The sequence below is a fragment of the Neodiprion pinetum genome, chromosome 7 (genome assembly GCF_021155775.2).
Source record: "Neodiprion pinetum isolate iyNeoPine1 chromosome 7, iyNeoPine1.2, whole genome shotgun sequence".
In the NCBI taxonomy this organism is placed as follows: Eukaryota; Metazoa; Arthropoda; class Insecta; order Hymenoptera; family Diprionidae; genus Neodiprion; species Neodiprion pinetum.
Window position 1 is genome coordinate 2,447 of NC_060238.1, and position 15,439 is coordinate 17,885.

Consider the following 15,439-nt stretch of genomic DNA (forward strand, 5'->3'; position numbering starts at 1 on the left):
GAGAGATCCCCGAGATCCCCGCGAGATCCCCGAGATCCCCGAGATCCCCGAGATCCCCGAGATCCCCGAGATCCCTGAGATCCCCGAGAGATCCTTGAGATCCCCGAGATCCCCGAGATCCCCGAGAGATCCTCGAGATCCCCGAGATATCCGAGATCCCCGAGATATCCGAGATCCCCGAGATCCACGAGATCCCCGAGAGATCCCCGAGATCCCCGAAATCCCTGAGATCCCCGAGAGATCCCCGAGATCCCCGAGATCCCCGAGATCCCCGAGATCCCCGAGAGATCCCCGAGATCCCCGAGATCCCCGAGATCCCCGACAGATCCCCGAGATCCCCGAGATCCCCGAGATCCCCGAGATCCCCGAGATCCCCGAGCTCCCCGAGAGATCCCCGAGATCCCCGAGATCCCCGAGATCCCCGAGATCCCCGAGAGATCCCCGAGATCCCCGAGATCCCCTAGATCCCCGAGATCCCCGAGATCCTTGAGAGATCCCCGAGATCCCCGAGATCCCCGAGAGATCCCCGAGATCCCCGAAATCCCCGAGATCCCCGAGATCCCCGAGATCCCCGAGATCCCCGAGATTCCCGAGATCCCCGAGATCCCCGAGATCCCCGAGATCCCCGAGATCCCCGAGATCCCCGAGATCCATGAGATCCCCGAGATCCCTGAGAGATCCCCAAGATCCCCGAGATCCCCGAGATCCCCGAGAGATCCCCGAGATCCCCGAGATCCCCGAGATCCCCGAGAGATCCCCGAGATCCCCGAGATCCCCGAGATCCCCGAGAGATCCCCGAGATCCCCGAGATCCCCGAGAGATCCCCGAGAGATCCCCGAGATCCCCGAGAGATCCCCGAGATCCCCGAGATCCCCGAGATCCCCGAGATCCCCGAGATCCCCGAGATCCCCGAGATCCCCGAGATCCCCGAGAGATCCCCGAGATCCCAGAGATCCCCGAGATCCCAGAGATCCCCGAGATCCCCGAGAGATCCCCTAGATCCCCGAGAGATCCCCTAGATCCCCGAGATCCCCGAGATCCCCGAGATCCCCGAGATCCCCGAGAGATCCCCGAGATCCCCGAGAGATCCCCGAGATCCCCGAGATCCCCGAGATCCCCGAGATCCCCGAGAGATCCCCGAGATCCCCGAGATCCCCGAGATCCCCGAGAGATCCCCGAGATCCCCGCGAGATCCCCGAGATCCCCGAGATCCCCGAGATCCCCGAGAGATTCCCGAGATCCCCGAGATCCCCGAGAGATCCCCGAGATCCCCGAGATCCCCGAGATCCCCGAGATCCCCGAGATCCCCGAGATCCCCGAGAGATCCCCGAGATCCCCGAGATCCCCGAGATCCCCGAGAGATCCCCGAGATCCCCGCGAGATCCCCGAGATCCCCGCGATCCCCGCGATCCCCGCGATCCCCGAGATCCCCGAGATCCCCGAGATCCCCGAGATCCCCGAGATCCCCGAGATCCCCGAGAACCCCGAGATCCCCGAGATCCCCGAGATCCCCGAGATCCCCGGGATCCCCGAGATCCCCGAGATCCCCGAGAGATCCCCGAGATCCCCGAGATCCCCGAGATCCCCGAGATCCCCGAGAGATCCCCTAGATCCCCGAGATCCCCGAGATCCCCGAGATCCCCGAGATCCCCGAGAGATCCCCGAGATCCCCGAGATCCCCGAGATCCCCGAGATCCCCGAGATCCCCGAGAGATCCCCTAGATCCCCGAGATCCCCGAGATCCCCGAGATCCCCGAGATCCCCGAGAGATCCCCGAGATCCCTGAGAGATCCCCGAGATCCCCGAGATCCCGGAGATCCCCGAGATCCCCGAGATCCCCGAGAGATCCCCGAGATCCCCGAGAGATCCTCGAGATCCCCGAGATCCCCGAGATCCCCGAGAGATCCCCGAGATCCCCGAGAAATCCCCGAGATCCCCTAGATCCCCGAGATCCCCGAGAGATCCCCGAGATCCCCGCGAGATCCCCGAGATCCCCGAGATCCCCGAGATCCCCGAGATCCCCGAGATCCCTGAGATCCCCGAGAGATCCTTGAGATCCCCGAGATCCCCGAGATCCCGGAGAGATCCTCGAGATCCCCGAGATATCCGAGATCCCCGAGATATCCGAGATCCCCGAGATCCACGAGATCCCCGAGAGATCCCCGAGATCCCCGAAATCCCTGAGATCCCCGAGAGATCCCCGAGATCCCCGAGATCCCCGAGATCCCCGAGATCCCCGAGAGATCCCCGAGATCCCCGAGATCCCCGAGATCCCCGACAGATCCCCGAGATCCCCGAGATCCCCGAGATCCCCGAGATCCCCGAGCTCCCCGAGAGATCCCCGAGATCCCCGAGATCCCCGAGATCCCCGAGATCCCCGAGATATCCCCGAGATCCCCGAGATCCCCTAGATCCCCGAGATCCCCGAGATCCCCGAGAGATCCCCGAGATCCCCGAGATCCCCGAGAGATCCCCGAGATCCCCGAGATTCCCGAGATCCCCGAGATCCCCGAGATTCCCGAGATCCCCGAGATCCCCGAGATCCCCGAGATCCATGAGATCCCCGAGATCCCTGAGAGATCCCCAAGATCCCCGAGATCCCCGAGATCCCCGAGAGATCCCCGAGATCCCCGAGATCCCCGAGATCCCCGAGAGATCCCCGAGATCCCCGAGATCCCCGAGATCCCCGAGAGATCCCCGAGATCCCCGAGATCCCCGAGAGATCCCCGAGATCCCCGAGATCCCCGAGAGATCCCCGAGAGATCCCCGAGATCCCCGAGAGATCCCCGAGATTCCCGAGATCCCCGAGATCTCCGAGATCCCCGAGAGATCCCCGAGATCCCCGAGATCCCCGAGATCCCCGAGATCCCCGAGATCCCCGAGGGATCCCCGAGATTCCCGAGATCCCCGAGATCCCCGAGATCCCCGAGAGATCCCCGAGATCCCCGAGATCCCCGAGATCCCCGAGAGATCCCCGAGATCCCCGAGATCCCCGAGAGATCCCCGAGATCCCCGAGATCCCCGAGATCCTCGAGAGATCCCCGAGATATCCGAGATCCCCGAGATCCCCGAGATCCCCGAGATCCCCGAGATCCTCGAGATTCCCGAGAGATCCCCGAGATCCCCGAGATTCCCGAGATCCCCGAGATCCCCGAGATCCCCGAGAGATCCTCGAGATCCCCGAGATCCCCGAGATCCTTGAGATCCCCGAGATCCCCGAGAGATCCCCGAGAGATCCCCGAGATCCCCGAGATCCCCGAGATCCCCGAGATCCCCGTGATCCCCGAGAGATCCCCGAGATCCCCGAGATCCCCGAGAGATCCCCGAGATCCCCGAGATCCCCGAGAGATCCCCGAGATCCCCGAGATCCCCGAGATCCCCGAGATCCCCGAGATCCCCGAGATCCCCGAGATTCCCGAGATCCCCGAGATCCCCGAGATCCCCGAGAGATCCTCGAGATCCCCGAGATCCCCGAGATCCTTGAGATCCCCGAGATCCCCGAGAGATCCCCGAGAGATCCCCGAGAACCCCGAGATCCCCGAGATCCCCGAGATCCCCGTGATCCCCGAGAGATCCCCGAGATCCCCGAGATCCCCGAGAGATCCCCGAGATCCCCGAGATCCCCGAGAGATCCCCGAGATCCCCGAGATCCCCGAGATCCCCGAGATCCCCGAGATCCCCGAGATCCCCGAGATCCCCGAGAGATCCCCGAGATCCCCGAGATCCTCGAGATCCCCGAGATCCCCGAGATCCCCGAGATCCCCGAGAGATCCCCGAGATCCCCGAGATCCCCGAGATCCCCGAGATCCCCGAGATCCCCGAGATCCCCGAGAGATCCCCGAGATCCCCGAGATCCCCGAGAGATCCCCGAGAGATCCCCGAGATCCCCGAGAGATCCCCGAGATCCCCGAGATCCCCGAGAGATCCCCGAGATCCCCGAGATCCCCGAGAGATCCCCGAGATCCCCGAGATCCCCGAGATCCTCGAGAGATCCCCGAGATATCCGAGATCCCCGAGATCCCCGAGATCCCCGAGATCCCCGAGATCCCCGAGATTCCCGAGAGATCCCCGAGATCCCCGAGATTCCCGAGATCCCCGAGATCCCCGAGATCCCCGAGAGATCCTCGAGATCCCCGAGATCCCCGAGATCCTTGAGATCCCCGAGATCCCCGAGAGATCCCCGAGAGATCCCCGAGATCCCCGAGAGATCCCCGAGATCCCCGAGATCCCCGAGAGATCCTCGAGATCCCCGAGATCCCCGAGATCCTTGAGATCCCCGAGATCCCCGAGAGATCCCCGAGATTCCCGAGATCCCCGAGATCCCCGAGATCCCCGAGAGATCCCCGAGATCCCCGAGATCCCCGAGATCCCCGAGATCCCCGAGAGATCCCCGAGATCCCCGAGATCCCCGAGAGATCCTCGAGATCCCCGAGATCCCCGAGATCCTTGAGATCCCCGAGATCCCCGAGAGATCCCCGAGATTCCCGAGATCCCCGAGATCCCCGAGATCCCCGAGAGATCCCCGAGATCCCCGAGATCCCCGAGATCCCCGAGATCCCCGAGATCCCCGAGAGATCCTCGAGATCCCCGAGATCCCCGAGATCCTTGAGATCCCCGAGATCCCCGAGAGATCCCCGAGAGATCCCCGAGATCCCCGAGAGATCCCCGAGATCCCCGAGATCCCCGAGAGATCTTCGGGATCCCCGAGATCCCCGAGATCCCCGAGATCCCCGAGAGATCCCAGAGATCCCTGAGATCCCCGAGATCCCCGAGATCCCCGAGAGATCCCCGAGATCCCCGAGATCCCCGAGAGATCCCCGAGATCCCCGAGATCCCCGAGATCCTCGAGAGATCCCCGAGATATCCGAGATCCCCGAGATCCCCGAGATCCCCGAGATCCCCGAGATCCCCGAGATTCCCGAGAGATCCCCGAGATCCCCGAGATTCCCGAGATCCCCGAGATCCCCGAGATCCCCGAGAGATCCTCGAGATCCCCGAGATCCCCGAGATCCTTGAGATCCCCGAGATCCCCGAGAGATCCCCGAGAGATCCCCGAGATCCCCGAGAGATCCCCGAGATCCCCGAGATCCCCGAGAGATCCTCGAGATCCCCGAGATCCCCGAGATCCTTGAGATCCCCGAGATCCCCGAGAGATCCCCGAGATTCCCGAGATCCCCGAGATCCCCGAGATCCCCGAGAGATCCCCGAGATCCCCGAGATCCCCGAGATCCCCGAGATCCCCGAGAGATCCCCGAGAGATCCCCGAGATCCCCGAGAGATCCCCGAGATCCCCGAGATCCCCGAGAGATCCCCGAGAGATCCCCGAGATCCCCGAGAGATCCCCGAGATCCCCGAGATCCCCGAGAGATCCCCGAGATCCCCGAGAGATCCCCGAGATCCCCGAGATCCCCGAGAGATCCTCGAGATCCCCGAGATCCCCGAGATCCTTGAGATCCCCGAGATCCCCGAGAGATCCCCGAGATCCCCGAGATCCCCGAGAGATCCCCGAGATCCCCGAGATCCCCGAGAGATTCCCGAGATCCCCGAGATCCCCGAGATCCCCGAGATCCCCGAGATCCCCGAGAGATCCCCGAGATCCCCGAGATCCCCGAGATTCCCCAGATCCTTGAGAGATCCCCGAGAGATCCCCGAGATCCCCGAGATTCCCCAGATCCTTGAGAGATCCCCGAGAGATCCCCGAGATCCCCGAGATCCCCGAGATCCCCCCGAGATCCCCGAGATCCCCCTGAGATCCCCGAGATCCCCGAGATCCCCGAGAGATCCCCGAGATCCCCGAGATCCATGAGACCCCCGAGATCCATGAGATCCCCGAGATCCCCGAGATCCCCGAGATCCCTGAGAGATCCCCGAGATCCCCGAGATCCCCGAGATCCCCGAGATCCCCGAGATCCCCGAGATCCCCGAGATCCCCGAGATCCCCGAGATCCCCGAGAGATCCCCGAGATCCCCGAGATCCCCGAGATCCCCGAGATCCCCGAGATCCCCGAGAGATCCCCGAGATCCCCGAGATTCCCGAGATCCCCGAGAGATTCCCGAGATCCCCGAGAGATTCCCGAGATCCCCGAGATCCCCGAGATCCCCGAGATCCCCGAGATCCCCGAGATCCCCGAGAGATTCCCGAGAGATCCCCGAGATCCCCGAGAGATCCCCGAGATCCCCGAGATTCTTGAGATCCCCGAGATTCCCCAGGTCCTTGAGAGATCCCCGAGGGATCCCCGAGATCCCCGAGATCCCCGAGATCCCCCCGAGATCCCTGAGATCCCCCCGAGATCCCCGAGATCCCCGAGATCCCCGAGAGATCCCCGAGATCCCCGAGATCCATGAGATCCCCGAGATCCCCGAGATCCCCGAGATCCCTGAGAGATCCCCGAGATCCCCGAGATCCCCGAGATCCCCGAGATCCCCGAGATCCCCGAGATCCCCGAGATCCCCGAGATTCCCGAGAGATCCCCGAGATCCCCGAGATTCCCGAGATCCCCGAGATCCCCGAGATCCCCGAGATCCCCGAGATCCCCGAGATCCCCGAGATCCCCGAGAGATCCCCGAGATCCCCGAGATCCCCGAGATCCCCGAGAGATCCCCGAGATCCCCGAGATCCCCGAGATCCCCGCGATCCCCGAGAGATCCCCGAGATCCCCGAGATCCCCGAGATCCCCGAGATCCCCGCGATCCCCGAGAGATCCCCAAGATCCCCGAGATCCCCGAGATCCCCGAGATCCCCGAGATCCCCGAGATCCCCGAGATCCTCGAGATCCCCGAGATCCCCGAGAGATCCCCGAGATCCCCGAGATCTTCGAGATCCCCGAGATCCCCGAGAGATCCCCGAGATCTCCGAGATCCCCGAGAGATGCCCGAGATCCCCGAGATCCCCGAGATCCCCGAGAGATCCCCGAGATCCCCGAGATCCCCGAGATCCCCGAGAGATCCCCGAGAGATCCCCGAGATCCCCGAGATTTCCGAGATCCCCGAGATCCCCGAGATCCCCGAGATCCCTGAGAGATCCCCGAGATCTCCGAGATCCCCGAGAGATCCCCGAGATCCCCGAGATCCCCGAGATCCCCGAGAGATCCCCGAGATCCCCGAGATCTTCGAGATCCCCGAGATCCCCGAGAGATCCCCGAGATCTCCGAGATCCCCGAGAGATGCCCGAGATCCCCGAGATCCCCGAGATCCCCGAGAGATCCCCGAGATCCCCGAGATCCCCGAGATCCCCGAGAGATCCCCGAGAGATCCCCGAGATCCCCGAGATTTCCGAGATCCCCGAGATCCCCGAGATCCCCGAGATCTCCGAGATCCCCGAGAGATCCCCGAGATCCCCGAGATCCCCGAGATCCCCGAGATCCCCGAGATCCCCGAGAGATCCCCGAGATCCCCGAGATCCCCGAGATCCCCGAGAGATCCCCGAGATCCTTGAGATCCCCGAGATCCCCGAGAGATCCCCGAGATCCCCGAGATCCCCGAGATCCCCGAGAGATCCCCGAGATCCCCGAGATTTCCGAGATCCCCGAGATCCCCGAGATCCCCGAGATCCCCGAGAGATCCCCGAGATCCCCGAGATCCCTGAGATCCCCGAGAACCCCGAGATCCCCGAGAGATCCCCGAGATCCTTGAGATCCCCGAGAGATCCCCGAGATCCCCGAGATCCCCGAGATCCCCGAGAGATCCCCGAGATCCCCGAGATCCCCGAGAGATCCCCGAGATCCCCGAGATCCCCGAGATCCCCGAGATCCCCGAGATCCCCGAGATCCCCAAGATCCCCGAGATCCCCGAGATCCCCGAGATCCCCGAGATCCCCGAGATCCCAGAGATCCCCGAGATCCACGAGAGATCCCCGAGATCCACGAGAGATCCCCGAGATCCCCGAGATCCCCGAGATCCCCGAGATCCCCGAGATCCCCGAGATCCCCGAGAGATCCCCGAGATCCCCGAGATCCCCGAGATCCCTGAGATCCCCGAGAGATCCCCGAGATCCCCGAGATCCCCGAGATCCCCGAGATCCCCGAGAGATCCCCGAGATCCCCGAGATCCCCGAGATCCCCGAGAGATTCCCGAGAGATCCCCGAGATCCCCGAGATCCCCGAGATCCCCGAGATCCCCGAGATCCCCGAGATCCCCGAGAGATCACCGAGATCACCGAGAGATCACCGAGATCACCGAGATCCCCGAGATCCCCGAGATCCCCGAGATCCCCGAGAGATCCCCGAGATCCCCGAGAGATCCCCGAGATCCCCGAGATCCCCGAGATCCCCGAGATCCCCGAGATCCCCGAGAGATCCCCGAGATCCCCGAGATCCCCGAGATCCCCGAGAGATCCCCGAGATCCTTGAGATCCCCGAGATCCCCGAGAGATCCCCGAGATCCCCGAGATCCCCGAGATCCCCGAGAGATCCCCGAGATCCCCGAGATTTCCGAGATCCCCGAGATCCCCGAGATCCCCGAGATCCCCGAGAGATCCCCGAGATCCCCGAGATCCCCGAGATCCCCGAGATCCCCGAGAGATCCCCGAGATCCCCGAGATCCCCGAGAGATCCCCGAGATCCCCGAGATCCCCGAGATCCCCGAGAGATCCCTGAGAGATCCCCGAGATATTCCCGAGAGATCCCCGAGAGATCCCCGAGATCCCCGAGATCCCCGAGATCCCCGAGATCCCCGAGATCCCCAAGATCCCCGAGATCCCCGAGATCCCCGAGATCCCCGAGATCCCCGAGATCCCCGAGATCCCCGAGATCCCCGAGATCCACGAGAGATCCCCGAGATCCACGAGAGATCCCCGAGATCCCCGAGATCCCCGAGATCCCCGAGATCCCCGAGATCCCCGAGATCCACGAGAGATCCCCGAGATCCCCGAGATCCCCGAGATCCCCGAGATCCCCGAGATCCCTGAGATCCCCGAGAGATCCCCGAGATCCCCGAGATCCCCGAGATCCCCGAGATTCCCGAGAGATCCCCGAGATCCCCGAGATCCCCGAGATCCCCGAGAGATTCCCGAGAGATCCCCGAGATCCCCGAGATCCCCGAGATCCCCGAGATCCCCGAGATCCCCGAGATCCCCGAGATCCCCGAGATCCCCGAGAGATCACCGAGATCACCGAGAGATCACCGAGATCACCGAGATCCCCGAGATCCCCGAGATCCCCGAGATCCCCGAGAGATCCCCGAGATCCCCGAGAGATCCCCGAGATCCCCGAGATCCCCGAGATCCCCGAGATCCCCGAGATCCCCGAGATCCCCAAGATCCCCGAGAGATCCCCGAGATCCCCGAGATCCCCGAGATCCCCGAGAGATCCCCGAGATCCTTGAGATCCCCGAGATCCCCGAGAGATCCCCGAGATCCCCGAGAGATCCCCGAGATCCCCGAGAGATCCCCGAGATCCCCGAGATCCCCGAGATCCCCGAGAGATCCCCGAGATCCCCGAGATCCCCGAGATCCCCGAGATCCCCGAGAGATCCCCGAGATCCCCGAGATCCCCGAGAGATCCCCGAGATCCCCGAGAGATCCCCGAGATCCCCGAGATCCCCGAGATCCCCGAGAGATCCCCGAGATCCTTGAGATCCCCGAGATCCCCGAGAGATCCCCGAGATCCCCGAGATCCCCGAGATCCCCGAGAGATCCCCGAGATCCCCGAGATTTCCGAGATCCCCGAGATCCCCGAGATCCCCGAGATCCCCGAGAGATCCCCGAGATCCCCGAGATCCCCGAGATCCCCGAGATCCCCGAGATCCCCGAGAGATCCCCGAGATCCCCGAGATCCCCGAGATCCCGGGAGATCCCCGAGATCCCCGAGATCCTCGAGAGATCCCCGAGATCCCCGAGATCCCCCAGATCCCCGAGAGATATCCGAGATCCCCGAGATCCCCGAGATCCCCGAGATCCCCGAGATCCCCGAGATCCCCGAGATCCCCGAGATCCCCGAGATCCCCGAGAGATCACCGAGATCTCCGAGAGATCACCGAGATCACCGAGATCCCCGAGATCCCCGAGATCCCCGAGATCCCCGAGAGATCCCCGAGATCCCCGAGAGATCCCCGAGATCCCCGAGATCCCCGAGATCCCCGAGATCCCCGAGATCCCCGAGAGATCCCCGAGATCCCCGAGATCCCCGAGATCCCCGAGAGATCCCCGAGATCCTTGAGATCCCCGAGATCCCCGAGAGATCCCCGAGATCCCCGAGATCCCCGAGATCCCCGAGAGATCCCCGAGATCCCCGAGATTTCCGAGATCCCCGAGATCCCCGAGATCCCCGAGATCCCCGAGAGATCCCCGAGATCCCCGAGATCCCCGAGATCCCCGAGATCCCCGAGATCCCCGAGAGATCCCCGAGATCCCCGAGATCCCCGAGATCCCCGAGATCCCCGAGAGATCCCCGAGATCCCCGAGATCCCCGAGAGATCCCCGAGAGATCCCCGAGATCCCCGAGATCCCCGAGATCCCCGAGATCCCCGAGATCCCCGAGAGATCCCCGAGATCCCCGAGATCCCCGAGATCCCCGAGATCCCCGAGAGATCCCCGAGATCCCCGAGATCCCCGAGAGATCCCCGAGATCCCCGAGATTCCCGAGATCCCCGAGAGATTCCCGAGATCCCCGAGAGATTCCCGAGATCCCCGAGATCCCCGAGATCCCCGAGATCCCCGAGATCCCCGAGATCCCCGAGAGATTCCCGAGAGATCCCCGAGATCCCCGAGAGATCCCCGAGATCCCCGAGATTCTTGAGATCCCCGAGATTCCCCAGATCCTTGAGAGATCCCCGAGGGATCCCCGAGATCCCCGAGATCCCCGAGATCCCCCCGAGATCCCTGAGATCCCCCCGAGATCCCCGAGATCCCCGAGATCCCCGAGAGATCCCCGAGATCCCCGAGATCCATGAGATCCCCGAGATCCCCGAGATCCCCGAGATCCCTGAGAGATCCCCGAGATCCCCGAGATCCCCGAGATCCCCGAGATCCCCGAGAGATCCCCGAGATCCCCGAGATCCCCGAGATTCCCGAGAGATCCCCGAGATCCCCGAGATTCCCGAGATCCCCGAGATCCCCGAGATCCCCGAGATCCCCGAGATCCCCGAGATCCCCGAGATCCCCGAGAGATCCCCGAGATCCCCGAGATCCCCGAGATCCCCGAGAGATCCCCGAGATCCCCGAGATCCCCGCGATCCCCGAGAGATCCCCGAGATCCCCGAGATCCCCGAGATCCCCGAGATCCCCGCGATCCCCGAGAGATCCCCAAGATCCCCGAGATCCCCGAGATCCCTGAGATCCCCGAGATCCCCGAGATCCCCGAGATCCTCGAGATCCCCGAGATCCCCGAGAGATCCCCGAGATCCCCGAGATCTTCGAGATCCCCGAGATCCCCGAGAGATCCCCGAGATCTCCGAGATCCCCGAGAGATGCCCGAGATCCCCGAGATCCCCGAGATCCCCGAGAGATCCCCGAGATCCCCGAGATCCCCGAGATCCCCGAGAGATCCCCGAGAGATCCCCGAGATCCCCGAGATTTCCGAGATCCCCGAGATCCCCGAGATCCCCGAGATCCCTGAGAGATCCCCGAGATCTCCGAGATCCCCGAGAGATCCCTGAGATCCCCGAGATCCCCGAGATCCCCGAGAGATCCCCGAGATCCCCGAGATCTTCGAGATCCCCGAGATCCCCGAGAGATCCCCGAGATCTCCGAGATCCCCGAGAGATGCCCGAGATCCCCGAGATCCCCGAGATCCCCGAGAGATCCCCGAGATCCCCGAGATCCCCGAGATCCCCGAGAGATCCCCGAGAGATCCCCGAGATCCCCGAGATTTCCGAGATCCCCGAGATCCCCGAGATCCCCGAGATCTCCGAGATCCCCGAGAGATCCCCGAGATCCCCGAGATCCCCGAGATCCCCGAGATCCCCGAGATCCCCGAGAGATCCCCGAGATCCCCGAGATCCCCGAGATCCCCGAGATCCCCGAGAGATCCCCGAGATCCCCGAGATTTCCGAGATCCCCGAGATCCCCGAGATCCCCGAGATCCCCGAGAGATCCCCGAGATCCCCGAGATCCCCGAGATCCCCGAGATCCCCGAGATCCCCGAGAGATCCCCGAGATCCTTGAGATCCCCGAGAGATCCCCGAGATCCCCGAGATCCCCGAGATCCCCGAGAGATCCCCGAGATCCCCGAGATCCCCGAGAGATCCCCGAGATCCCCGAGATCCCCGAGATCCCCGAGATCCTCGAGATCCCCGAGAGATCCCCGAGATCCCCGAGATCCCCGAGATCCCCGAGATCCCCGAGATCCCCGAGATCCCCGAGATCCCCGAGATCCCCGAGATCCCCGAGATCCCCGAGATCCCCGAGATCCCCGAGAGATCCCCGAGATCCCCGAGATCCCCGAGAGATCCCCAAGATCCCCGAGAGATCCCCGAGATCCCCGAGAGATCCCCGAGATCCCCGAGAGATCCCCGAGATCCCCGAGATCCCCGAGATCCCCGAGATCCCCGAGAGATCCCCGAGAGCCCCGAGATCCCCGAGAGATCCCCGAGATCCCCGAGATTTCCGAGATCCCCGAGATCCCCGAGATCCCTGAGATCCCCGAGAGATCCCCGAGATCCCCGAGATCCCCGAGATCCCCGAGATCCCCGAGATCCCTGAGATCCCCGAGATCCCCGAGATCCCCGGGAGATCCCCGAGATCCCCGAGATCCCCGAGAGATCCCCAAGATCCCCGAGAGATCCCCAAGATCCCCGAGATCCCCGAGATCCCCGAGATCCCCGAGATCCCCGAGATCCCCGAGATCCCCGAGAGATCCCCGAGATCTCCGAGATCCCCGAGAGATCCCCGAGATCCCCGAGATCCCCGAGATTCCCGAGAGATCCCCGAGATCCCCGAGATCCCCGAGATCCCCGAGAGATCCCCGAGAGATCCCCGAGATCCCCGAGATCCCCGAAATCCCCGAGATCCCCGAGATCCCCGAGATCCCCGAGAGATCCCCGAGATCCCCGAGAGATCCCCGAGATCCCCGAGATCCCCGAGATCCCCGAGATCCCAAGAGATCCCCGAGAGATCCCCGAGAGATCCTCGAGAGATCCCCGAGATCCCCGAGATCCCCGAGATCCCCGAGAGATCCCTGAGATCCCCGAGAGATCTTCGAGATCTCCGAGATCCCCGAGAGATCCCCGAGATCCCCGAGATCCCCGAGATCCCCGAGAGATCCCCGAGATCCCCGAGATCCTCGAGAGATCCCCGAGATCCCCGAGATCCCCCAGATCCCCGAGAGATATCCGAGATCCCCGAGATCCCCGAGATCCCCGAGATCCCCGAGATCCCCGAGATCCCCGAGATCCCCGAGATCCCCGAGATCCCCGAGAGATCACCGAGATCACCGAGAGATCACCGAGATCACCGAGATCCCCGAGATCCCCGAGATCCCCGAGATCCCCGAGAGATCCCCGAGATCCCCGAGAGATCCCCGAGATCCCCGAGATCCCCGAGATCCCCGAGATCCCCGAGATCCCCGAGATCCCCGAGATCCCCGAGATCCCAAGAGATCCCCGAGAGATCCCCGAGAGATCCTCGAGAGATCCCCGAGATCCCCGAGATCCCCGAGATCCCCGAGAGATCCCTGAGATCCCCGAGAGATCTTCGAGATCTCCGAGATCCCCGAGAGATCCCCGGGAGATCCCCGAGATCCCCGAGATCCCCGAGAGATCCCCGAGATCCCCGAGATCCTCGAGAGATCCCCGAGATCCCCGAGATCCCCCAGATCCCCGAGAGATATCCGAGATCCCCGAGATCCCCGAGATCCCCGAGATCCCCGAGATCCCCGAGATCCCCGAGATCCCCGAGATCCCCGAGATCCCCGAGAGATCACCGAGATCACCGAGATCCCCGAGATCCCCGAGATCCCCGAGATCCCCGAGAGATCCCCGAGATCCCCGAGAGATCCCCGAGATCCCCGAGATCCCCGAGATCCCCGAGATCCCCGAGATCCCCGAGAGATCCCCGAGATCCCCGAGATCCCCGAGATCCCCGAGAGATCCCCGAGATCCTTGAGATCCCCGAGATCCCCGAGAGATCCCCGAGATCCCCGAGATCCCCGAGATCCCCGAGAGATCCCCGAGATCCCCGAGATTTCCGAGATCCCCGAGATCCCCGAGATCCCCGAGATCCCCGAGAGATCCCCGAGATCCCCGAGATCCCCGAGATCCCCGAGAACCCCGAGATCCCCGAGAGATCCCCGAGATCCTTGAGATCCCCGAGAGATCCCCGAGATCCCCGAGATCCCCGAGATCCCCGAGAGATCCCCGAGATCCCCGAGATCCCCGAGAGATCCCCGAGATCCCCGAGATCCCCGAGATCCCCGAGATCCCCGAGATCCCCGAGATCCCCAAGATCCCCGAGATCCCCGAGATCCCCGAGATCCCCGAGATCCCCGAGATCCCAGAGATCCCCGAGATCCACGAGAGATCCCCGAGATCCACGAGAGATCCCCGAGATCCCCGAGATCCCCGAGATCCCCGAGATCCCCGAGATCCCCGAGATCCCCGAGAGATCCCCGAGATCCCCGAGATCCCCGAGATCCCTGAGATCCCCGAGATCCCCGAGATCCCCGAGATCCCCGAGAGATCCCCGAGATCCCCGAGATCCCCGAGATCCCCGAGAGATTCCCGAGAGATCCCCGAGATCCCCGAGATCCCCGAGATCCCCGAGATCCCCGAGATCCCCGAGATCCCCGAGAGATCACCGAGATCACCGAGAGATCACCGAGATCACCGAGATCCCCGAGATCCCCGAGATCCCCGAGATCCCCGAGAGATCCCCGAGATCCCCGAGAGATCCCCGAGATCCCCGAGATCCCCGAGATCCCCGAGATCCCCGAGATCCCCGAGAGATCCCCGAGATCCCCGAGATCCCCGAGATCCCCGAGAGATCCCCGAGATCCTTGAGATCCCCGAGATCCCCGAGAGATCCCCGAGATCCCCGAGATCCCCGAGATCCCCGAGAGATCCCCGAGATCCCCGAGATTTCCGAGATCCCCGAGATCCCCGAGATCCCCGAGATCCCCGAGAGATCCCCGAGATCCCCGAGATCCCCGAGATCCCCGAGATTCCCGAGATCCCCGAGATCCCCGAGAGATCCCCGAGATCCTTGAGATCCCCGAGAGATCCCCGAGATCCCCGAGATCCCCGAGATCCCCGAGAGATCCCCGAGATCCCCGAGATCCCCGAGAGATCCCCGAGATCCCCGAGATCCCCGAGATCCCCGAGATCCCCGAGATCCCCGAGATCCCCGAGATCCCCGAGAGATCCCCGAGATCCCCGAGATCCCCGAGAACCCCGAGATCCCCGAGAGATCCCCGAGATCCTTGAGATCCCCGAGAGATCCCCGAGATCCCCGAGATCCCCGAGAGATCCCCGAGATCCCCGAGATCCCCGAGATCCCTGAGATCCCCGA